This window comes from Melospiza melodia, chromosome 4 (genome assembly GCF_035770615.1).
Source record: "Melospiza melodia melodia isolate bMelMel2 chromosome 4, bMelMel2.pri, whole genome shotgun sequence".
NCBI lineage: Eukaryota > Metazoa > Chordata > Aves > Passeriformes > Passerellidae > Melospiza > Melospiza melodia.
Genome location: NC_086197.1, coordinates 56,762,654 through 56,788,337, shown reverse-complemented (window position 1 = coordinate 56,788,337; position 25,684 = coordinate 56,762,654). Strand labels below are relative to the sequence as shown.

At 46.0% G+C, this 25,684-nt stretch overlaps 1 protein-coding gene across 1 annotated transcript in view; it reads right to left on the bottom strand.

Annotated features, from left to right (window-relative positions):
* GSG1 (germ cell associated 1) overlaps positions 1-18,340 on the bottom strand; it is a 90,186-nt gene extending 71,846 nt beyond the window's left edge. Inside the window, exon 1 of the mRNA XM_063154715.1 lies at positions 18,110-18,340. The gene's annotated coding sequence lies outside the window, so the exon portion shown is untranslated. The remainder of the gene's footprint in view (positions 1-18,109) is intronic.
* Between the last annotated feature and the right edge of the window lie 7,344 nt (positions 18,341-25,684).

Sequence of the window (25,684 nt, the reverse complement as noted above, 5' to 3'; positions counted from 1 at the left end):
GGCATGAAAAGGTGTTAACAGTATGGCACTTCTAAAGAACTCTGAGATGACAAGACTGATTTTCCAGAAGCAATTTTTCAGTTTCATTTTGAAAATTCCCTGTAGAGGAAAAACCAGAAATACTGCTTTTCATTCCCACTTGCCAGAAAAGATGTCAAGAAGCCTATCAACTTTGGTAAAGCCAGAGCTTCCAAACCCCAGAAAACTAAAAACCTACAGCCGTCACTATCACAGCACAAAGGCAGCTCCTTAGGAGGAATTATTTTGCAAATCCACAGTTGAACTGGGCTGTTTGTTTACATATGAGACATGGCAGACACCTTGCAACAAGCAGGAAGAGTCAGTGATAACTAATTTTTCCTAAGGGGGTGAGAGTAGTGGTGAGCAGGCTGAATTCAACCATGGAGGTCTCCAGGAAATCTCCAGGTGCTGGAGATGCCACAAGCAACACTTAGTGGAACAGGAGCAGATATAGGATGACTTTATGTCCAAGAAGATCAAGTCTGCAGCTCCTGAGTACTCCTGGGTGCACCTATCCATCTCCCATAAAACTCTCTGGAAATTCTTGCTTTACCTTCATTTTTCAGAGGAAAAAAAGGCATCTTGCTGGAAACAGCAAATCTATACTTATGGTGACTGGAAGCAGGAACAGCTTAAAGAATGGCTGCTTGAAAGACTAAGTGAAAAATGCCTCTCGGCAACAAGCAAGATTTACCCTCACAGGAAGGGAAGAAACTTGTCCCTCCGGATGCCTTCCCTGCAGCTATGGTCACACAGAAAGGGGTTAAAGAAAATCAGTGTTCTGTATGTCAGGTACTGCCTTGGGGGCATGGCTGGGAGCTGGAGAGCAGAGGACAGGTGAAGGGGACAGCAGCACAGTGCTCCTCTGCTGCCACGTGTCCTGACTCCCAATAACCGATCTGAGAGCTGGCCCAGGCTGCCCTGATGCACCACCTCCTGAGTGCTGAGATTGGGCTCTCTCCTCAGGGGGATGTACCCACATTTTTGTTAGGAGCATAAGAAAATGCCAGGGAAAAAGCCTTCCAACATGTCATATTATTGTAATGGGAAAAGAGAGTGGTTATAGCTTCCTTTAGTTAGTCCTGGATTTTCTTGCGGATGACGTTGGTTTTTAATGACAAATGGATGTTTGCATGACAATTCATACTCTTACGCTTCCTCAACACATCCATGTGGATTTGCTGTGCCACATATCTCCAGTCTAAACCTACATTTTCTTCTGCTCCTGCACAGGCATCAAGGCAAATAAATGTGCCAGAAACACGGGGCCTCCTCCTCATGACTTTTCAAAGGAGCATCTGACCTGAAGAGCCAAAGGCTGTTTCCCTTAAATATCCCTCTCCCTAGCAGCTCCCAGCACCTCTCCTGTGTTGTTTCCTGGTCCACCCTACAGCACACAGCAGCTGAGTGTCCTTCAGAGGGGACACAAAGGATGTGTGAAAACACCTTCCTGGCTTCAACCGCTCAGTACCAGAGGTTTCTGCCTGTACCAAAGAGACAATATGCCTCACCTCCCTCTTTTCCACCTACTTCCTTGAGAAAAACTCCATATGCTACTGAGATTGCATAGAAAGAAGAGTCAGAGGGACAGCACACATGGGCAAACTCAGGTGCTGTTTCACTTCTGACAGAGAATGAATAAAGTCACTGCAAAGCAGCCAGCATGGCCAAGACAGGTGTCCACATCACAGTGCCGATATCCCAGGTCTTGCTGCAGCACTCTGCTGGCTGGGACAGTGTCTCCAGCCCTTGCCAGCGGAGGTGACAACTGGTAGGAAACCATGACAGACTGCTCTGTGTCCCCACTCTGTCCCCATCCTCTCGTCCCTGAAATCCAACCCGGTGCATCCTGGGGGAAGCCCCATCTGCTTCTCATTCCAGACCATGTCATGTCATAATTATTCCTAATTATGCCTCATTTAGCTTGATCGGCACCAGATTGAGAAGGATGGCCTAGTGAGAGCGAGCATGTCGGCCGGCCGCGGCGGCGGGGCGCGGGCAGGGGAAGCGCCGAGCGGCAGCGGCCCAAGGGACGGAGCGGCACCGCGCAGCGCCGCCGGCAGGGGGCGCCCGCCGGCCCCGCAGCCCCGCCGCAGCCCCGCCCGCCGAGAGCCCGCGCTGAGGGGCGGCCCGGGCCGGGCCTGCCGAGAGCCCGCGGGAGCGGCTCCGACGGGTCCCGGTGCCCTGAGCCGCCGCAGGGCCCCGCAGAGCCCCGGCTGCCGGTTGGATCACAGTCACAGAATACGCTGGGTTGGAAGGGAACCACAAGGGTCATCGAGTGCAACTCGTGGCCCTGCACAGCACCATCCCCGGGAGTCACTCCCTGTGCTTGAGGTCACTGTCCAGACACTCCCTGAGCTCTGCCAGGCTGGTGCTGTGGCCACTGCCCTGGGGAGCTGTTCCAGTGCCCAAACACCCTCTGGGTGAAGAATCCATTTCTGATATCCAACCTAAACCTCCCTGGACACGACTTTAGGCCATTCCCTTGGGTCCTGTCGCTGGTGACCACAGAAAAGAGATCAGTGCCTGCCCCTCCTCTTCCCCTCACAAGATGTTGTAACTGCAATGAGGTTTTTCCCTCAGTCTCCTCCAGGCTGAACAGAGCAAGTGACTTCAGCCATTTCTCATACACCTTCCTCTCAAGGCCCATCGCCATCTTCGTTGCCTTCATTTGGATGTTCTCTTGGTATCTTTTTTTTTTTTTTTTGTAGTACCTAGACTGCACACAGCACTGGAGGTGAGTCTGCCCCAGTGCAGAGCAGAGGGGACAATCCCCTCCCTTGCCCAGATGGTGATGCTGTCCCTGATGCCCCCCATACAGAGTTGGCCCTCCTGGCTGCCAGGGCACTGCTGGCTCATGTTCAGCTTGCCATCTACCAGGACCCTAAGGTCCCTTTCCATGGCACTGCTTTCCAGTGCCTCATTCCCCAGTCTGTATGTACCATGCCAACAGGGTTGCCCCATCCGTGGGGCACCAGTCCGGGTGCACCCCACTGCAGGGGTATTTGCAGCTGATCACTACAGAACTGACACTACAAAAATAACGTTCCCCAGACACTGGTGAGAGTCACAACATGTGGGGCTCACATGTTTCTCCATCCCTGCTGAAGGCCTGCACAAGTGTTTTCTAACAGGTGTGTGCTTGTCATCCTGCAGGAAAGCTCTGCTCCCTGTTTTTCCACACAGCAGCATCACCTGTGAGCACCTGGACACGGGCAGCACCCTCACTGATGCACTAGAAGATACACTGAGTGCCAGGCAGTTGATCCTCCATGACAGGTACTGGGAATTGCATGTTTCCATTAGAGATCTCTTCCCCTCTTTGCACGAGCCATAAGTCAAGGCTGACATGTCACCTGCTGACATGCGGGTCCAGCAACAAGTAAAGCACAGGAAGGTACAAAAATGTCAGTAATTATGTTGTAATTGTGCTGACCAATGGAGGTGGGTTTTCACGGGACACTCACTGCTCTGCAGATCTCAGTGGCCTGAGCTTCAGTAGTCAGTGAAGAGGTGAAGGAAACTGTCTAACAATAGTGTCACTGTGACCTAGGCAGAGACATTTTAACAGAACATGTTGGGTCAGGAGGGAATGAGCCAGCACAGGCATGAAACATGAAGAAATGGCATCCTCACATGCACTGCTCGCTTTCTGAAAAACAAAAAAAAACCACAATTTTTTTGCTTGGGTCTGAGCTCCTGCAGCTAAAATAGCTGTTGGATGAGCCAGGGCTCCACTGTAGTCAGCTGCAAGCTGCATCTCTGAGGTGATGCAGGCATTGCATCTGCAAAGCTGCTTGCCATCCTCTCTGCCTGTTTGCCCTCCTCAGGAAGCACCTCCCAAAAAGCCCACCAGGGCAACAGGCCTTCATTGCACCTGTGTTTCCAGCTGAAGGCTGTTCTGCTGCAGGGGGATGGAGTCGGATTCCAGAGGGCAAGAGGGAGGCAAAGCCACCTGCAATGCAATCAAGCGACTGCTGTGGGAAGAAGCCAGGCAGCAAAGGAAGGATGATTTACTGACTCAAGCTAAGCCAATATAAACACTTATGATACAGGTGCCTGTGCTCTCAGATATTGCCTGACTTAATTCAATTGTTTTGTAAACTGATTTAGTTAAATCTGTATAAAACTGGTGTTTAAACAAGCCCTAACAGTGGTCAAAATGCTGTTAATAAAACATATCATCGTAAAACAAATATATATTACAAAGGCTTCCTTTTTGCTGACAAGACATATCCATTCTCATTCTATTTCTTTTTTCCTCTGTTCTTTTCCTTAGAGGTTGTACATTCTGCTGTGCCATGACTGTCTCTTTCTTTCTGTACTGTACAAAAATAGGGTTGTCTCCATTCAGAAGTCTGCAAGTCCACCTCTAGCATTTCTCAGTGTTGTATAAAGTAGAGCTGGGGAGACATTTATTTATTTTCATATAACCTTCAATAAGATTCAACCCAGAGCAATATTTTTAAGCAGATTTTAAGCAAAGTAGTTTATTCTGGATCTAGCCTGACCCTTTTCATTCTTTCTAAACTGACCTGTCTTACGGTTTGGAGTTATTTAAGCACTCTGAAAAGATGTTCCCATTTTTCTTGTTTTCAGCAAGGTCACTTTTTTTAGCAATGTAAGTAATTTTTTGGTATTTTTAAGTCCTTTTCCAAAATCACCCAAATAAAAAACCTATCTGTGTCCAAAATTAACTTTCAAAATACCAATATCTTCTCTCAAACTTGGCCCAAATGCCAAATTAGTTTGGTCTCCTCCACCAAAGACCCTTCAGTTTTTAAACAAATGCATGACAGAGTTGTAAAAAAATAGGAAGACCAAATTACTGTACCTTCAGTAGAAATCAACAACAATAAGACTATCATAAATCAACTTTTTCCTAGACACATCTCTTTTTGTGGTCTTTGATTCATTCAGAAGAGAAATTTTGGTCAAGTGTTTCCAGCATCCAGCTGTTAGCACACCTGCATGATGCACTGGAGCAATTGCTCCCTTGGGGAGGCAGGTGAGGGGTGGCTGGAGCAGCCACACAGAGCAGCAGGAATTTTCACTGATGTAAATGAAGAAGCAAGGGACACATTTGAAAAAAAAGGCAGCGGGGATACATGATGGCAAACTTCATGTATCTGTTGGGCAGCTCTGAGGGACTTAGGAGGGATATACAAAAGCAAGGTGGGCTGGGGTGGTCTGTGGAAGGGATAGGAGGCAACCTCTGGGCCAGTAGGGAAGCAGGAACGAGTTAATCTGTGAGACAGCAGTGTGAGAGCTACAGGCTCTGGGAGGAAAGGGGTCAGAATGCTGAGCTGGGCTCAGTGGCTGGAGGATGCACCCCTAAGTGGAACTCTAGCTCGGTGGGCATCCACTGTCTGCTACTACTACAGTCAAACTGCACCCAGAGGCAGCTGCCCCGATGGCCAGAGAGCAGCCTGCCTTCCCACCCCGTGCCACGCAGCGCTGCTGATTTTTACCCTCGAAGCCAGGCAGCCATGGAGAACAGCTGCATAGCATGTCAGGACCTCAGAGGACCCAGCCAAGCCCTCACTGCCTCACACTGATGCTGTCTGAAGAGCCCAGATCTTCCCCTGAGGAAAATGGTGTGCATACAAGATCTCATGGGAGAGGTTGCCACCCACGCTCTCCCATCTGTCCCAAATTCTTGCTCTTTATCAGTCTCATAGCCCCTTTCCACTGCAAGACAAACTGCCGACTGGCTGGTGTGCCAGCACAGGGGTTGGCTCCTAAAGGCTGTGTTAGGAAGGGAACTCTGTTCCAAAGGACTCATTCAGAGTAAGCCCTGTGTACATTTGGCAGGGATTATAATCCACAACCACCCAGCCTGGTGACATTGCTGGAGGCCTCAAGAGTAGACAGTCCAAGCCAGGATTTGTGATTGTTTACCTTGACATCCATTTGGATACACTCCAAGTGTAGACAAGGGATTTAGATGCCCAGATTATTTGCCCTCATGGCAGCAATGCACAAATACAACTACTAGGAAGATTAGAGATATTCCATCTGCTTAAATTGCTCCCTTTTCCTGCCAGCTCTGATAACCATGATGATGGGGATTTAAGCCCCAATGCTACTAGCTGTGACTGGCACCAGTGTGATGATTATATTTCCCATGGGACCACCCTCCCAGTTCTGTGCAGTCCATCTCTGCTCATCTCATCACAGCAGTAGTCTCATCTCTGCTTGTAGAGCCCCACTCCACATCAACAGTCCCCAACAGCTCCTGTTCAAGGCACTAGATAAAACTGTAACAGAAAGATGGCTCTTGCCTCTTTATTTGGCTGTTAAAGCACACAGAGGTAGTACAGATCATGAGAAAAAACAGCAGACAACAGAAGGAATTAGAGGAATTGTAGATCTTCGTTGTCTTTGCACAATTGCAAGTTCTTATGCTAGTTTTATTCATACTTCGAAATGTCACCTCTTTGGGCTGTGGCCAAAAATATTAAGTCCCAGTCCACAGTGGAAAAATAGAGGCTTCAACTAAAAGTATCTTTACTAAGCTTGAACTAAACCATTTGTTATCAGTAATTGCTACAAAATAAGAGGCACTGTTCAGCCCTGCATCTTTGGAAGGAAATGCTAGAAGTAATTATGCATAATAGTTGAATCTCAAGCACTTCCCTTGGTGGTAGACAATTCTGTTGTTAAGCTGTGAACTCTGAGTGCATTTTAGCACACTGTATCATTTGGACCTGGAGAGCAAAGTCTTCCACTACTTCGAGTGCTCAGGGTTGTTGTTCTGCTCCCCAGAAAGAAGGCACCTCCGAAAGCACGCTCTTGCCTTGTGAACAACATTTTCCATGGATTCCCAGGGAATTCCACCAACTCTGAATCCATTAGAACCTTTTTGTACCAAAAGTTATGGGTCTCCTCAACAAATAAAGAGGCAGCTCAACCTGACTCCTATTTGAGAGCACAGATAAGGAAACAGAAGAGACTAATCTCCCTGGGAGGAAGCCACTCTTGTTTTGCAATCTTAAGCCTTCCGGTGCACACACTGGGGTCTCGTAATCTTCCCCTCTGACTCTTCTCCTGGAGTGGGGCAATTGCAGTAGATTATGGAAGTCAGTGATGGTGGCTGATGACTGATTTTAGAGTATGTGTTCCCAAACTACCAAAGGGGAACAATTTGATTCATAGGAAACCCCTCCTTTTACTTTTCTCTTTCTGTAGCATGCCCAACACTCGTTAAGACTGGTTGTTGATTATCTGCACTCTTGTCATCCCACCTCAGCATCTCAGCTGTGAAATGCAGCTCTTCTTTTTACTCCTGGCAGTCAAATGCAGTAAACATGGGCATTTTCTCATGCTTTTGTGTGTCCTAGCTTATCCTTTTGCAGGGTCAGAGGATGCCTTCAGAATCATCCAAAGCCCTGCTGCCTTCAAATAAATTGCCTTTTTCTTTTGATTTTTAGCCATCTAGAAAGCACTGTTTGCTTTCTAGGACTGACAGTTATTCCCACACAGAAGCAACAAAACACAAACAGGCTACATCCTTTGTAGTCAGCTTTAGCAGGTAAGGGCAGAGGTACCCAAAGCTGTCCTTCTGGAGGGAAAGAATGGAGGGAAGCTGTGACTGGTGAATTATTATGTGCTCATAATAATTTTATCTGAAATGCAGCCCATAAATTCTGAGAGGATGTAACATGTTGGCCACCAACATAAGACCTTTTGCTAGGCTTTTCAAAAGGTTTTCACGAGCTGCAAGTCACCTGTGGACTGCAAGGGAGGAGCTGCAGTGGGACATACAAAGTTTAGAGTGGACTGTAGACGTGAAAGGAAACAGGCAGCTGCAAAGCATAGTGAGGACCATCTCCTCAGAGCTTGACTGCTCCTAGATCTCTTCCTTCATCTGTTATGCAATTCAATAACCACGACTCCAATACGCAAGTGCAACCCAGCGCTATGCAATGAAGCAAGCAGGCTGTGGTTGTAGGTTTCACAGCAGAGATTGCAAGGCATTGAATCTGCAGAGACAAAAATCATCGCTGTGAAAGCACATTTCATCACTTTCTTCCCATGAGTGGAAAAGCTTACACATCCTTCCTTCTCACCCCCGATACCCCAAAAGACCTTCAACTGCATTGTGTAACAGGGAAAAACTTCATCTGCAAGGCAGGTACATGGCAGCAGGACTTCTCCCTTGCCCTTGGGAGAGCTTTTGGGCTCAGGCAAAGGAACTTTGTATCACACAAAGTAAATTTCTGATTTGGAGTTAGATTGTCACAGAAAGCCATTAATAACAGGGACAATGAGTAAGAGGGAAGGATGGCAAAGAGTCAGTTTAGATGAAAGAGCAATTTTGTGAGTTGTTTTTTGTTTGGGTTTTGAAGAATAAGAGCATAACACTTCCAGCATATGATGCACAGTAAATGCTGAAGAGCCAAGCAGAGCAAAGAAAGGGAAAAGGCCCTGAAAACCTTCAACACATTATTGAAATACAAGAAGGAAAAGGTTTTGTTTCCATGGCAACATATCCTATGGTGCTTCTGCTGGAGCAATCTACCAGAGACAGAGGACTTTCACTGTTAGGTATGCCAGTGAAGTGAAAGATAATTACAAAGACCCCTTTCCTCAATTGGATGCATTTGTAAATTTTCTACTTGATGCGTGTGAGTGCTCAGATGTTACAGAGCTCCTGGAAATGGATGTCTCCATAGATGACAGAATGAGCTCCAAAGAAAGTGTAGGTAGCTGTTGCAGACCAAATGTGTGTGAAGGTTTGGGTGCATTGTGGTTTTTTGCCCTTCCACAATGTTGCTTTGCTGTATGAATATGGCCTGCAACAGAACTCAAGGGTTAAAATCGTTCTTAACTGCAGATTTTGGAATAAGAAGTTGCAGTTTTTGATCCAAGACAAGAGGACTTGGTTTCCAGCTGTCACCTCCTATTTCTCACATACATGTATGTCAAAGCTGAAGTGCTCCATGCCAGCTGTTTTACTACAGCAGCATGACATGAAAGAATTCAAGAGGAAAAAAAAAGGAATATGAAACAGGAGAGGGAACTGAGGAGATACAGAAAATACTGATATGAGAAGAACAGGAACAGGACTCCAAACATAGCTTTCACCCCGTTGCAATCAGCGTCACTGGATCAACAGTTACTAAAAATGATGAGCTGTAATACTAAAACTATCTGTCTGTGGTATGGCAATGCTCAGGAGCACAAAGAGAGGCAATTATGCATTTTGCAATCCAAGTGGGTAAGAGAAAGATTTTGGTATCTGTAGTTTGCAGAGGGGAGGCAAGAATGAATTGCAAAAGGTTAAAATACCTTGTCTAAAGTTGCAATGAAAGTTTGTGATAGAAGTGGTTGAACCTACAGCTCCTGACCTCCATCCAGATGTCTAATGATATAACTATCTTCAGAGTAATATCTCCAGGTGTTCGTTGAAGAATCCTGCAGATGCAGCTCAGCTGCTGAGGGCCAGCATAACTGTACAGATGGAATAAATAAAGTCAGCACAACAGCTCCATGGTCATGGGAACCTGACAGACATTTCTCTGCCCGCCATGGTTTCAGCAAAGACATTTTCTTCCCCAACTATAAACAGCACTAACTAAAAAAAAAAATTTAAAAAACGTACCAAAAAAAACCCAACCAAAACCAATGACCAAACAAACAAAAAACAAAAACAAACAGAAAAGCCAACGCAGCATCCTCCAGCCATAATAGCATATCACACAGAGGAAGCAGGAGAGCATTTATCAGCTGGAAGGAAGATATCACTACAGTGATTAGCTTCATTGAACTCAGGTCAGCAACAACCACCCTGTCCTGTATTTTAAGGAACAGACTATGAAAGGACATGCTGGGGAAAATTTCTATTGGGTGGATCTGTCTGGTGTCCTTCCTCCTCATTTTGACTCTGACTAACTTTTGGAAAAATGAATATGGAGTGGAGACTGAAGTGTGCCAAGAGCTAGAGAAAACAAGTACTTGTGCTCTCAGATTCTGATGCCAGGATTATCAGCAGGGGAACAGGCCACAAAACTGTGCTTCAAGTGAGCAGTCTTAGCACCTCTGGATCCTGAAGGGAAGAATGTACATAATTGCTTGGCCTGGACAGCAGTACCCTCTCTGTACTCCAGAGAAGGAGCCAGCAGTAAATGCCAGTCACAGCCTGAAGCTGGCAAAGCACTTACAGAAAGCAGACCAGACAGAGACCGATGGCCATGGACAACATCCTCCCATCACTCTCTGCAGTTTTGCCTTGCCATGATTTCCCTCATCAGTGCTACAGACTGGCCTCCAGCCCTTCTTTCATCCCACCTCATCCAATGCCACTGGCAGTGACACCATAACTGCTGAACTCATGTTGCATTTTGTCTGTTGTGTTCTCATGTTCTGCTCCAGTTATCTATCATGGATTTCTCTTGTACACTCTTGGGACACACAGGATTTATATATCTACATCTGTGCACCCATGAGGATCTGGCCTTCTCTAGCCTCATGTCACTACAGTCCTTAAAGACAACATCACATTAACAAAGAGGTAGATTTCTTTCTTTGATCAGGCTTCAGAAAAGCAGGGTGGCCATTTCAGAAGGAAATTGGATTTTGAGCCAAGCATGTGGTTTTTTACTTCTCTTCCTTGCAGTACTCTTCATACAGAGAAAATCTTCAGGGTTTTTCTACAGGACTTCAATGCAGCTCTGCAGAGCTGCCAGAAGGTGGTCCTGCAGAAGCATTTTCAGCAGCCCTTGGAAGGCTTCAGGAGGGCTACAGTGACAGAGGGATGCTCACAGCAAGTCAGAGTGCAGCTCTCTAGGCATGCAGACTTGTCAAGTGTGACAGGATTGAATACCCCACAAGCAGCACAAAGAGCCTGTAAGTGATCAGCCTCACAGCTCCATGCTAGGAGATAGGTATACCATCCTAGGTATAGGTACCATGTCTTCCTGGGCTCAAATTAGGGACTTCACAGGTTGGAGTTCAACATGTAGGACTCTGGAGAGGCAAAGCAGCAGCTGGAAAAGGTCTGAGGAGAGAGGGAGCATGGCTCTCCGTGGACACCTGCACAGCATGGAATCTCTCCCAGTCCAGCACTGAGAGCATCCCAGCTGGCTGGCTTCAAGACAACATGGCACTGTAATTCTCATCTATCCAATGCTAAATTATCCCTTTCTATTTCTCCCTTTCCCTGCAAAGCCTTGAGAAGCATAAGGACCATATGAATATCTGGTGGCTTTATGTAGCTCATAGGCGTCTCAGAATGTAGAACTGGTTCTCCAGGTCCATTTCATGCTAGAAATGCACTGGAGAAGCATCAGGAGTGGCAATCCATGGGCAGCCTTGCACACAGCCTGCCATAGGGGAAATAGGGTTTTCATCAGCTCCTATTTGCTAGAGAAGCTGCACCCAGCCTGTGATCATCTCTCCCAGTACAAGCTGGTCAGGAGGCAGAGAGCTCAGTGCCTTCTCCCTATTGTGAGGACACCCCATCCACAGCTGTGCACCTAGGTAAAGCGCCAACAAATTATGGAGGCGAGGCAGAAAATCATTCCTGCAGTTCCATTTGCAAGATAAATTTTAGCATCTGCTTCTGAATTCAAACGAGAGCAATGCTGCAGCCTTTCTAGCCTGCTGCTCTTGCTGCACAGTCGTCACCATTTTCTGGCTGTTCTGGGAGCTTCTGTGAAAGAGAAACACATTAATAGACCTCAGACAGCTATTAGCAAATGCTTGTCTGGATTGCAATAGAGATCATGACTTGTGTGGTTGCCCACAGCCTCAGAAAAATAGTCATGGTCTGAAATAAGATGACAGAAATGGTAGACCTGCTCTCACCTAGCACTGCTGAAGGATCAGCAGTCAGGTGTAGGAAGCAAAACAGGAAACCATAGTCTCTCCCCTTAGCAAGCATAGTAGAAATGGTACTAATGTGCCAAGGAAATGTGACTCAAATGAGTTTTGCCTGTGTCATATCCTCAAGCTGGGAAATCCTCTTTGTGTACCTGACATGCGTTGCTGGAATGCACCAGGCATTTAAGTCCCTTAAATCCCAAAATCTTTGTCAATATTTTGATGTAGGCTGGGATTAGGCTGTGGTTTGCCTATACATGGCTGAGACTAGCATAGCTCCTTTGCAGTATATGTCTGTCTCTTGCTCTTTCTCCTTACCCTCCTTCCCAGTAACACAGCTGCTAATTCACTGTGAAACCTCAGTTTCCCACCTACAACTGGACCCCTGTCCCTGCTGGAAAAATGTAGGGAACAAGATGCTAATCCCCTTCATAGGGATAATAACCTCCAGGGTATGTGCCTGATGAGCTGGTCAGCTGGTGTCTCTCAGAAGATAGACAAGTGGAGAATCAGTCCAGCCCTCCATGGTAAATACACTTGCAGAGTTTGACACCTCTGCTCTGATTTGGATATCTCTAAGAGTAGTATGAGTTGTACTTTGGAGTTCCCCATGTCTGTGTCTTGGCCCCTGGAGTTACAGATGATGTGTCCCCCCTTTCCTCAGCAAATGATTGGATTAACCTCTCTGATGCACAAGGATGATACAAGAACTGCCATGTGGGTTGAGGCATGTTGTGATAAGTCGTGGTTCACACCAGGCTTTCAGTTGTGCCTGAGCCACTCTGGCAGAGCTGCCCAGTGCTGGCCCTCTCATGGTCAGTGTCTCCTGCCAGGAGGGAGTACAGAGACAGCAGCCAGCGCTGCTAGGCTGCAGGGCACTCCTCGTGGCACTCCTGCTGCCACTGGCCTTCCCTCCAAGAGCCCATCTGCTCATCTTCCTCCCTCCCTCTCTTTTTATGCAAAGCAGCTCATTAGTCCGATTAGCAGCCATTTCTGATTGTTCATCAGTGATTCCTTTGTTGCCCTCCATCACTCCTGTTGAGCCTCATTAGTGCTGCTAGGAAGCAGAGGAGCTCTTGAGCTCTTGGGATATTTATAGGAAGGGTGGGGTGTTCTTTAGGCCTTATGGCTGTCTAATATTCCTTCTCCACTCATCACCTCTTCCCTTACCCCAGCCCTCCCTCAAAAGCCTTGTCTTAATATGGAGCTTATCCAGGGGGTACACAGAGACAGGAGAGGACCAGTCTGATGGTTTTGAGTCAGGGAAATGAGAAAGACAAGCTGGAGGTATGCAGAGGCTCAGTCCTGGGTCAGGAGTGTACAAACCTACACAGGACAGGGTACCTGGGGTTGAGTCTGTGCCCCTGTGCAAACACCCATCAGGTGGAGTATCTGTAGCAGCCCACAAATGAATCCCAATGGATCATCATGTGCACACAGCATTCCTGGGGAGGTTATATACCCCAGCTACAAGCACAGCTTGAGCATGCAGCACCTGTGACAGGGGTTGGGTGTGAATGCCTTTCCATGCAGGACACCCACTTCTCTGCCTGTAAGCCGATGGAGAACTGTACCATGCTCCCAACAGCTCCAGAGGGAGCAGCTGCCTTGGTTACTTATAAAAATATTCTTTCATGCAGCACTTAATTATGGAGGCAACTAGACAAAGACTAATCATTCATTCTAATACAAGGGAGAATAATCATTCTGACAGCAGGAGATACTTGGCTTCTTTGGGAGAGAACAGAGTGTGAGGAGGAGGAAGAGGCTGAAGAAAAACTACAGGACAGGGAAAGGAGTAGAAAGGAAGAACAAAATCCTAAATCAGTTATCCGGTACAGACATCTTTATGACTTCATAAATGGAATATGCTTAGTGCTTAGATCTTTCCCAGCATCACGAGGACACCTCTCCCTAGTCGAAGCCTGAGGCCTTGATCATGCCAGAAGTCAAACCGGGTGACATTTTAATATCACTTTTCATCTCAAGATTGCATCTTCCTTCCAAAGGGTCCCAAAGTGTTTTTATAACCTTTCCAGGCACATAATTCATGTCTTGTGGCACTGAAATAGAATATGTTCCTGAGAAGGATGAGCCACCTCCACCACTGTGCAGGGATTTTGGACAGAAAGCAATGACAGCTTCTGTGTCCCTCTTAAACCATGGGGTGTGCTTGTGCATGTGTGTGAGGAGGGGGATTTCAAGGCAGCAGAATGCAATTGCAGAGTATGGAAGCTGGCCAGGAGCTCTAGCCAAATCCTCAGCTAATACGTAAGTTAGCACTGGGGAGCTCTAAGAAACAGCCCTGGTGATCCAGAGTGACAATCCTCCCTCTGCCTTCCTGGTGGGTCACACCTCTGCAAGTGGTCAGACTTCTGCGTGACTGGGGATGGCTCTTGGAAGGTTGCAAGCTGTGGTCCTAATATGGGTAGTCAGTCCTGATTAATCACAAAAAAATATGGTACTAATCCAAGTGTCTTGGACAAAATCCAGGTTTAGGAAATGGCATCACGCACTTCTGCATTCCCCCTTTTGGGCTTCAAGCAAGTCCAATGACTTTTCCCTTCAGAGCAGTGCCTTGCTGGGAACAAAAATGGCTCTGTTCCCCTCTATTTCTCCCATGGTCCCCAAGTGTCTGCTCTGTGCCCACAGCTGGCATGGGTGAAATGGATCCCCTGTTCAAGACAGTGCTCCTATCAGGCTGTGTTATGCCCAGTGCTGTTCTGCACTGTGGCTGGTGAAACACTGTCCTGAACTGCCCACTGTGATGAGTCTTCCTTATGCCCCACCAGGGGTGCTGCTAGCTGACAGACATGAGGCAGGGTTGGCCTTCACTCTCTGGGAAGTGCTGCTCTGCTTTGTCCAGAAGACCTCACAGGAAATCAGAATCCTCAACACATTATGAGCAAGAGCCATGTGAGGATTAAACAGAGCCCTCTATCCCATAAATCTGTCAGGAACTGACCCTTCCCTTCCTCAGCCAGTGGACTGCTGCAGTGCAGCCCAGTGCTGTTGGGGAACATCTGCACTCCTACACAAACAGAGCTGTCTCTCTGGCTCCCTTAGTAGCAGGAACAGAGCTTTCCCTGCCCTCTGCAGCTGCAGGCCATCATGCATACAGTATGAAGTTTGCATCTCCTCTGCCTTCCTCACTGCTGTATCTCTCCACTTCCAGCTAATTTAATTGACTGCTCTGGTTATGAGGAATCATGGTGTCTAAGCACCAGGAGTAATACTTAGCATGATATTACCATTTTCACATCCCAAGGCTGTGCAAACATTAACTAACGCTATCTCTAATTAGCTGCAACTCACTGGAAAGTAGGTAAGCTTGATATTAACCCCGTTTTTATAGCTGGTGACACTAAGATTCAGAAGGCTCAAGTTACTTGTCTCTGCTATGGAGGTGAGTTCAGCTAAAGCCAGGATAAAAATGGGCAAATATGTTTTCCAGGCTGTTTCACCATTCTGAGGGGTATTCTGGCCTCCCAAACAGTGTGCATTTCACCATTTCACCCAGACATCTCAGCACAGGATGCCTCAGTCCTACCATGCCGCAAGTCCCACCACAAGCATGTGTGCTATGCTGAACCAGCTGAGAACCCCTCCCTGTCTGGTGGGGCCTTCGCATGCTGCCATCTCCCCGAGAGCACCCAGCTGGCAAATACAATGCCACCAGGGCCAAGGAGGTTTCCCAAAGCCACAGTTATGCAGTGCAGCACAACAGAGACTTCCCCTTTCTCCCATTTTCCCACCTGAAAGTTGTTGAATGAGATGGCAAAAGACTGCACTGACAGTGCTAGAAGCTGTATTATGAGTGGAAAATGATGCTCTGACATCCTGCCATGGTCCAGTTAGCAAATGCTGGAGAATAAATGCAGTTTCTAAATGCTACAGTTCTTTCTAAACAGAGTATGGCTCTTGCGAGGGGACATTTTATTTTTAGATATTTTGTTCTTCTCCACTAAAATCCAAAGTTATCTAGAATTAGCATTTCACACTTAGGAAAAGAGTCAGAGAAGTCCTTCCTTCTTCCTCCATTCTTGCTCCTCTGCTTCATAGCTGACCTTTCAGCAAGGTCATGAGAACTACTGTGTGATGGACATCCTGCAAGATTGTGTTAAGAGCAGTTCCCCGTGAGACAACTGCTAACTTGTGCAATTAGTTTGTCTCAAAATTCCCCCAAGCCACTTCTATTGGCAGTAGCCCTCACCTTCACACTTCCCTGGTCACCACACCTTGCTGCTGTAGTTTCCTGCCCAGAGGTTGCTGCATATTTCTTGAGAATGCATCCACTCATGCTCCTTTCACTGCATTGCTTGGAGGAGAGCCTGAGCTTTGAGCTGAGCTGTCCCCATATTTGCAGCACAAGAGGTTAGGGCCTCTCTCTTACGCACACCTTGGGAAAGTTTCCCTGATTAGTGTTGCATTTATAAGGACAGAAAGGTTGGGGAAATATCACAGTTAAGGTGATTGGTGAAAATACCTTTGTCCAATGAAAGGAATGGGTGGGAAAAGGGGTCAAGGGTAGCACTGGCTAAAGGTGTTTATTCCTGAGTGGAACAAGATGCCACTGTGCAGTCTTCTTCCTTTGTACCATTTTGCTACCATATAAAATCCAGATGCATGCAGCTCTGGGATATGGTAGGCAGTTTTGGTCCCTGCTTCCCAGGAGGGCAGCATGGAGTCAGAGAGGGGGTGGAGAAGAGCAGCTAAAATGGCCAAGGGTTGGGGCAACCACTGTGGAAGGAGAGGGCAAAATGGCTGTGTTGTTGCTTTGAGAGGAAAATATATAAATAGGAATCTCTACAGACTCCCCAAGTCTGGTAGGTAGGGTGACAACAGAGCTGCTGCTCACCACCTGCCATGGTGCTGAGGGGTACACAGTGAAGGCAGGTGTCCAGTCCCAGTAAACCAGCAGCCACCTCCTACCCAGTCACACCTCAGTGTGCACAGTGGGCAGCCAGCAGAACAGGCAGGATCCAGGCACCCTTCAAGCACTGACTCCTGTTTACAGCCACCAGCCTGCTCTAGGGTTAGCTACAGTTGTAGCCTCACACAGCAGGACTTGTGCTTGAAGCCAACAGAGCTGCGGACAAGGAGGAGGAAGAAAGAAGCCATTTCTCATTCAGGTGGTGTCCCCATTCTCTCTGTGAACATGGGGTGGGGGGAAAGTTGCGCAGGGGCTTCAGATACTGCTGTTACCCAGGCACCCTGGGGTGCTTAAGGACAGAAGGAAGGATGAAATTGCAGTCACTTCCAGTGTGCCTGGGAAGAAGAGCTTTTGAGACCCACCAGTAGCCACAAGCTACCTATCGACTGAGATGAAGGCTTTGCTTGTTGTTATTGCACTAGCCCAGCCCTTCTTTCCTCACTAAATATATTCAATAAGCAGTGCTCAATCTGACAGATGTCTTGCAGCTCACACATGAGTTAGAGCCAGAATTTACAGAGAAATGAAGACAAAGAAGGATTTATATAATCTGTAGAGTTTCTCTCCATTCATAGCCTGCCTTCTTAATATTCCTTGCACACCTTTGCCTCAGGACTACAGCCTTGCATCAGGGCTTGTTCATTCAATATTGTATGTATAGTCTTTGATGGCAGAAGACATCATATGTAGGAACAGGTGGTAGAGAAAGAAAGAAGCAGAGGAGGAGAGAAAATTATCCCTCCTTCAGTTACATTCTTTATGGAGAGGAAAGCAGTGTCAAATTGAGGAGCTTTAAGAATTAATTTAACCACAGGCTTTGGAGCACACACACCTACCTTCACAAAGCTGTGTGTGAATATTCCATATTTCTTTTGCAGAGAGTCTTTTAGGGTTTAGTTCACACTGACTCCTTTGCTAGGAACTGGAGTGCTCTGCTCTTGCACAAATCTCAACAAATGCAGCAGAGTTGAACGAAAGACCTTATCAGGGGAGATGATTTTATTCTAAACCCCGTCTTTCATTCACACTCATTCTTTCATATTCGCATTTTCTCAGGCACCAACAGCTGTGTGCCAGGGTGCTCCAGCTAGAACTCTTTCCAAAGACAGGGGGCAGGGGACATGATGTAGTGTGTCACCACATCTCTAGAGTTCATCTCAGGCAGGTGGCTGGGTTTGGATCTGTCTTTTGTTCACTTTAAGAATTCACAGTGATTGTGATCTCTTGTCTCCTCACCTGGTTCCACCTTTCGGAATTATTAGGAAAGATTATCTTTAGTTGCCTTACCTGTCATATCTTCAATGGTTCGAGGCTTGTCCTTTATCTTACCTCTTAATGTCTTCCGTCTGTCTTCTGCGTCATTCCCAGTCTGGGTGCTTTGAGAAGCTGCAAGATGTGGTGTGATCTTGATGGTCTCCTAGCTTAGGTGTGATCAACAGCTGTCATTCCTGCTCTTCTGCTATGTCCTCTGGTGCTGTTCATGCCAATCCATTCAACTCTCAATGTTTCTGTTGGATCTCTACCGTATCTCTGGCTGAGGCATAGTCACAGCCCACACACCTTCCATCACTATGCCTGGAAGATCCTATCATAGAAGACAGACATTTTAAATGCATGGCATATTTAGCTGAAGCACTGCTGCTTCACTCATTGGTGGTTCTTGTGTGTTCTGACTGCACAGTAACCTGCTACAGAGTTCATCAACATGACTTCAGTTACCAAGACACATGTGGATGTGTAGAAAACCTGTCCCTTTGCTGACCAGTGTCAAATCTGGACTACAGGCCAGAGTAATTAGGAAGGGTGGGAAGGAGAAGGGGAGAAAGGATAAATCCATATTTGGGCAAGTAAAAAATAATCTGACAGGTTGACTTTTTTCCTGTTTGGAGAGTTGGGCTGAGCCCTGACAGAGTAAGACATCTTGCTAGTGAGGCTGGGAAAGGTTTCTGGTGAGTTCAGTTTCCCAGAACTGCATAATTTTTGTCATTTGCCACTCAGGTCCCCTGGGCCTAATCAGAGCTCCATTCCCCAGAGTGGTGTCCCAGCAGGCATCCAGTAGCTTCTCATTACAGATAAATTCAGGATCGTGCTGTGAGGGACTAACGAGATGCATATTTACTGATGTCCTTGGGTGCCTGGGAGTTTCTGAAGAGATCAGTAGGACCCTGGCAGGCACCTACATACTGTTGTAAATCTTCTCCCAAAGACTTACCCTGCACACAGTAGAAGCTGAGAGCAGGAATGAGATCACCACAGCTTCTTTCCACCCCTGGACCCTCTCCAATAGCTGGAGCTGCGCTGGCAGCCAGCCATAGCAGTGCAGAGGTGAGACCACTGACTTCAGGAAAGATGGCTTTATTCCTCCACTCCTTAAGACAGGTGCCAAACAGACCAGGATATCCTGGACACATTTACTTGTATTGGATTTGGGTCCTTAAGTATTGATGTCTGCACCACCTCCCCAGAGCTGCCATGTGCTGCACACAGCTCCTCTCCCCGAACACAGAGCTCCCTGTGCTCAACCCTCAGCACTTCCCAGCAACTCAAAATACAGAACCAGATCTGGACTGAAATTAGTGGTAGTTGGATGCAAGAGATTTTTAGAAAAAATGTGCTATCAAATGGGAAAGTGATGGTTTACCGCTTGCAGATGATACTGCTTGTATTTTAACAGAGAAAAAAAGTCAGTGTTTGTGGCAATGCTTCAAAATTGCATATAATGTTGATGGATTTGTGTTTAGTTTATTATTATTATTATTACTGCTTTTTTCAGATGGCATTATAGTTAAGGCTACAGTGTCTATAAGACAGTAAGGTGAAGTAAGTTAGGTCACTGGCTCTGCCTGAGCAAGATCTAAATGGCCCCTTGAGTTTCTTCCAACCTGAATCTACAGGTTTCCCCCCAAAACATAGTGGCTGTTTTCAGTTTCAGAATTATTACTCTCTGAATACTGAATTTATCACATGTATGAGAGAGTAATTCATTTCTTTCTGTGCAGTAGCAATCCCTAAAAAAAAAAAAAAAAAAAAAAAGTATCGCACTTGAAATAACATTAAACCTGAAAGACATGTAGGGGAACACACATGGAAAAGGAGCTTAGATTCACAAACAAAAATAAATAAAAATCAGCAGCACCCAGGAACTTAAAGCTGTTTTCAGACTTTTTATAGAGTTGAGAACAAGTTAGCTCCCTTGTAATCACTAGAATGATAGGAGATGGCTGAAATGGATCAAATACAATGCAGTTCTTTTGTAGGCAGTGAGACTTTATCACTCCACCTACTCTCTCTGTTCACCATCACTGAGAGAAAATATATGTATTTTCTCTAGATAAGAAGAAGGGGTAACATTAGGAAACAGGGGATATGAATAAAAAGTCTGAAATAATTACATTTACAGATGAGGTCTCCTGGGAAGTGTGGCAATGCAGAACAGATATTATTCTGACTATCCTAACCTCAGTCAATGAGGAGCTTTGGGCAGGTGTCCTGCTCTGTATAGGAATAAAAACCTCTGTGGCATTGCAGCAGAGGTTGCTGCCTGGTCATCACAGTCAGTCACAAAAGTGTTGCTCAGTTTAGGGTCTGCAGGATGCTTCACCAAACTATTACAAACTTATGACCACCACTGTAGAGTGGCATTAGAAGAGGTTAGAGAGAGCATAAGTGCTGTCATCATTGTGGATTTCTGCATTAAATTGTAATTTGTTAAACACAATTCCCAGGTGATCCTAGGAGGCAGCATGCTTGCTTCCTCAGAGAAGGCCTAAAAAGGGTTCAGACGTCTAGCAGGAAAATGAATAAGCTCAGCAAATATCTTGAGCATGTAAGCAGAACACATCAAAGGTACCTGAAGCTCTGCAACTTTGTGATCTGCATCCTGTCTTGAGCTATGACTGTCTCCAGAGAAGTAGAGAAAGACAGAAAAAGAAGAAAATTCAGAAGGCAGGAGGAATAAAGCCTTTCTAAGTCCTGGCAACTGCAGAAACACTGAATATAAGCCTGACACAAGATAAATATAACAGAAACAGAGACTGAGTTCCCTCCCATTTGATAAAACAATGGAATATATAGTTAGGTACTCATATTTCAAAGCTATTTCCTCTCTTCAGAAATGCACCTCTTTAATTACAGATACGCTTATCAAGTTTCTAACATAATATATTACTGAGCGGGGTTCAAACATTTCAGTGGTGAAGGTAACACTAGAGGTAAAATGAGCCCTGGATCTTGGCTGGATGCCTTGCCAAAGATCCAGAAGGCTAGACATGATTTCAACAGTGTAGAATCAGAATATTGCATGCAGCTTTTAGTCACCCCACCTTGGTTACAGATCCCACCTTGGTTACAAGACATGTCACCCAGTTGTGGAGAGATGTTACTTTTCTGGCATAGCTTCATATCCACACAAATTAATCCCAAATACATGTTGCAAATGGTGTCTCCAGCCCTGAAACAATGACCAGCAGAATGGCAGCAGAACTACACAGGCTGTCAGGGTGTTGTGCATTTTAGGACAAAGAGATTCTGGACACAAGAAAGGGACAAACTCTTCCTGGAACAATAGATACAGTGGGCTCTTCAATATCCACTCAGAACAGAGCAGCTCTGCTTTTACACTTCACTTGGAAGGTAGAATACATAATCCGAAAATGGAAGCTGAAGGCATCTGAGATTCCAGGAAGAATGATATTTTCCAAAACTATATGTAGCCTGCTATGCTAACTATGCACTTGCTCAGACTGAACTTGCAATTTAAATAAGTTGAAATGGGCTAAGAACTGGGACAGGGAAAGAAAGAAAGAATCCAGGAAACCAGTCTCCAGCTGGTTTTTCTTGTCTTTGGACAGCATCCAGCACTGAAGGACTCTAATCTGGATTGTTAGACTTTGTTCCCCCGGCCTTGGACCATTACCATTCTGGTAAAAATCCCAAACAACATAGCAGTAGCCAAGTGCTACTGCAAACAAGAGGTTAGATAAGCAGCATGTAATGTCACCTGGAATTTGTCTGAGGAATTAACCTCTACAGCACTGAAAAAAACATGAGGGTGTCTGCTCACATCTTTTCCAGAACTGCAGTGGCCCAAGCTCAGGTGATCACTATGTGCCCACCATAGGGTGGCTACCCACTTAGTTTTCCTTGAAAGGTCCACATCCATGCATTGATCAGGACAGATCTCCCTCTGTTACATACACAAAAAGAAGTCAAAAGGCACATCTCTGTGCCAGGGACACTGGAACTTTTAAAATATTAGGGGGCACAGATGTGTACAGGGAGAAATGCTGGGAAAAAGAATTTAAGCAAAATATTTGCAGATTCTATATGACTGGTTTTGGATGATGGAAGGGATGAAAAGGATCTCCAATGTGGGGATTTGTTGTCATTTCAAGGTATGTAGTGTATGCCAAGGCTGGAATAGAGTGAGGCTTATTGCAGCTTCCATGTACTTAATGATCAGCTGTGGAGAAAAATTAATGGCACGGCAAGGGGATTCTCCTCTGCCTGTGGATTTTGTGAGCTCCAAACCTCTCTTAAAAATTAACAAAAGAAACCCTTAAAGAGATTGGCTATCAAAGCTGAGAAGGAAAAGGTTTTTGACTCACATAAAGTATTAACTCCAGATTTGCACAGCAGCCTGTTGCACTCTTTGAGAGTACCACTGGGCAAGGAGAAAAAATGCTATTCTGGAGATTATTTAAATATTTAAAATTCTATTGGAGGCAGAATTTCCAATTTGGGACAAACCCTAAATTTTCACAGGAAGACAGTTCTTCTTAGCTTTGAATAAGCCAATCAGTAGGCTGCCAATAGGCCAAGAAAGCCTATCTCTGTACAAGGGAAAGGTGATTTGCTGCTCAGGTCGGCACAAGAGGAGAAAGGGATATATCCCAGAGAGTCCAGGAACCAGACAAACTGTACACCTGACCTGGCAGGCAGCCTCCATGAGCACACCTATTAAGATCAAAACTGCTCCATTGTCCTCCAAACTGAAAGATTGTGAAAGCAGAGAAACCAGTCTGACACAGCAGGACTTTTTTGAGTGGTAAGGACCTACTGAGGAAGGAGGGTTATAACCTACTGTGGGTTATGAGGCTTCCTTAAGAAGCCTCATAACCCAGCCCATTGAAATTTTCTGAGCACTGGCTGGGGCATGAGAAGTCCAATATGTGTGTCTAGGAAAATCAGATGTTCTCTCCGACACAACAAATTGGTTCAATCCCGTTTCAAATAGCTCGAGCAACTGAGCATTCCTGGTTGTCCATTTATGTGACCCATTTTCTAATGGTGGCCAAGGGGTTCTGGCAGCACTATAAACTGCAGTAAAATTTAAAAGGCCTCCCTACCCTCAGCCTCCCCATGGCCATGAGCATTCTATAAAATCCTAGATAGATTAAATTAGATAGACAGTATGAAGAACAAGTTAATTGTTGGTGTCAGCCAGGATGGTACATGTCGTTGCTTAATTAACCAGTAAGTCACCACAAGCAGCACATCTTGCCCCTTATAATAGTTGTAATAGATGGGGAAAAGTTGTGTCGAGGGGCTACCAGAGAGCATACAGAAGCACTAGCACAGCCCCTCTCCCTCCTGATGTTGTACTTGCCTGGGTAGTGGACAAGACAACGAGCTAAAGGCCTCTTTTGTGAGCACAGCCTGCACAAGAAGGAGGCCTGGAGACACCACAAAACAAGGCTGGAAGCAATTTCCCATCACAGCAATAGAGACACTGCTGCAGCAAAAGACATGCCAAGGGGAGCACAGCACTGCAACTAACACTGCTCCCACTCCATCTTCCTCATCTGGGCTGCTCACAGTGTTGGTGACCACAGCCATGGCTGCCAGTGAGTTTCAGGTAAGAAGAGCTGGGGATGTTTAGCCTGGAGAAAAGTAAGCTCAGGGAGGACGTTATCACTCTCTACAACTATCTGAAAGGAGGTTTTAGCTAGGTACGAGTCGGTCTTTTCTCTCAAGCAACAAGCCATAGGGCAAGAAGAAACACCCTCAAGATGGGACAAAGGATGTTTAGATTGGAATTTTTTTCCTTGTTATGTTAGGAAAAATTTCTTCACCAACAGAGTAGTTAAGCATTGTCACAGCTTGTCTAGGAAAGTGATGGAGTCACAATCCCTGGAGGCATTTATAAAACATATAGATGAGGCACTTAAACTTACTTGATTTAGTGGTGGACTTGGTAGTACTGAGTTAACAGTTGGACTTTATCTAAAGGGTCTTTTCTAATCTAAATGAGTCAATGATTCTGTATTCTATGATTCCTAATAGCTTCTCCCCATGTGGCAAGGCAGACCAGCCCCCCTTTCTGCTTTTTCAGGGGCTTTTAACACCTAATTAATTAGTACTCAAGGCAGAGTTTTATGTAAATTTTATTTAAATCCTAATCAGTGCTCTCATTTCCTTGCAGAATTATTTTTACCATAGCGTCAGCACTCAGGTGGGCAAGGAACAAAACTACCTGGGGAGCAGAACCCTATGTGCTCAGCCTGACAAGGAGACTGGGAGCACCAGGACCATGGGAGAGGCTGCCAGATGGAACAGAGACATTCCCAGCATGCAAGCCAGTGTTGAAGGGAAGGAGTAGGAGCAGTTAGGGTTTCAGGGCACTGATAAGCTCTGGCAAGAGTGTAAGCAAGCAAGTGTTGACTGTGGAGCTGACCATAAAGTGCTATCTCCTGAGGACTTAGTGCCCCTCCAGTGGGGAATGGCCTAACACACAGGGATGCTAAACAGGGATGCTACAGCCACCAAAGGGATGCTGAGAGCAAATCTAAAAACCAGGTTCAGTCTAGGGGTAGTGTTTTTAGCCTATTTGCAAAAGCAGGAGTGTCACACAGACTCCTCGTTGGGGCCTCAGCATCACTGCTAGAGCTGCCAGGTATGGGACTGAGCCTGATGGGATCAGTCCCTCTGCTACGAAGGTTTGGTGGAGATCCAAGGTGAGGATCAAATGTTGCCACGTCTCTCCAGTTTATGGAGAAAGTAAAGATTCTTTAGCATCTCCCACTAGGCCATTAGACTGAGACAAGATAATTCAGATCTTAAGAGGACAAGACAAGAGGAATTGGTCACTAACCTGTGACATAACCATACAGAAGAGGTAGGAGGATCTAGCAGGAAAGTCACAGATTGCTTCAGATTGGGAAAGTGAACTCATTCATGTGATCCAGAAGCAGAAAATGAGTTAATGCAGTAGGATCCCCTGTTCAGGAACACAGGACAGCTGCTTCTTCTTCATGACTGCTGTTTCACAATTTCCCTGGGAGTTCTTCCTCCTCATGCTGCTTACATCCCCTTTTCCCTGAGGCAACCATGGTTCACTGAGGTCAGAAAACAGTAAAAACCTGGTCTACAGTGCAGTCTGTGGAGTGCAGATTTTCAGCCACCATGTATGACCCTCCACAGGGGAGACAGCTTTGGAATGTCTTTTTATCTCATCTTGTTCTGATTTTTTAGCAGCAGCCAGGAGACTGAGTCAATGCAAGTGGCTGTGCCTCGTGCTGGATAGATTCATGTTGTTAATCCTCTCTGCCAATCCTTCAACAGCTCTCACTGTGCTACTCAACTCTTCAGAAATCTATCGATTTGCTAAAAAGATACCTCATCTTTGGTTTCTATCTCATGAATCCTTCTCCTATCTTCAGCCTGGATAATTATAGTTTATTTCTTAGGGGAGATGGGAGGAAAGGATTTACACTGGAGTCACAGCATCTACTACCCAGAAAAACAAGGATTCTGCCACACATGGCAAAAATGCTCAAAGGCAGCGTATACTCTCTAAGAGGGAGAAACAAAACATGCCTACTACCAATTTCTAAAGATCTTTGGACTGCGGAAAGCCACCCATTGCCATCATATTTGGAATCATTAGAGAGAAGAGGGTGCAAT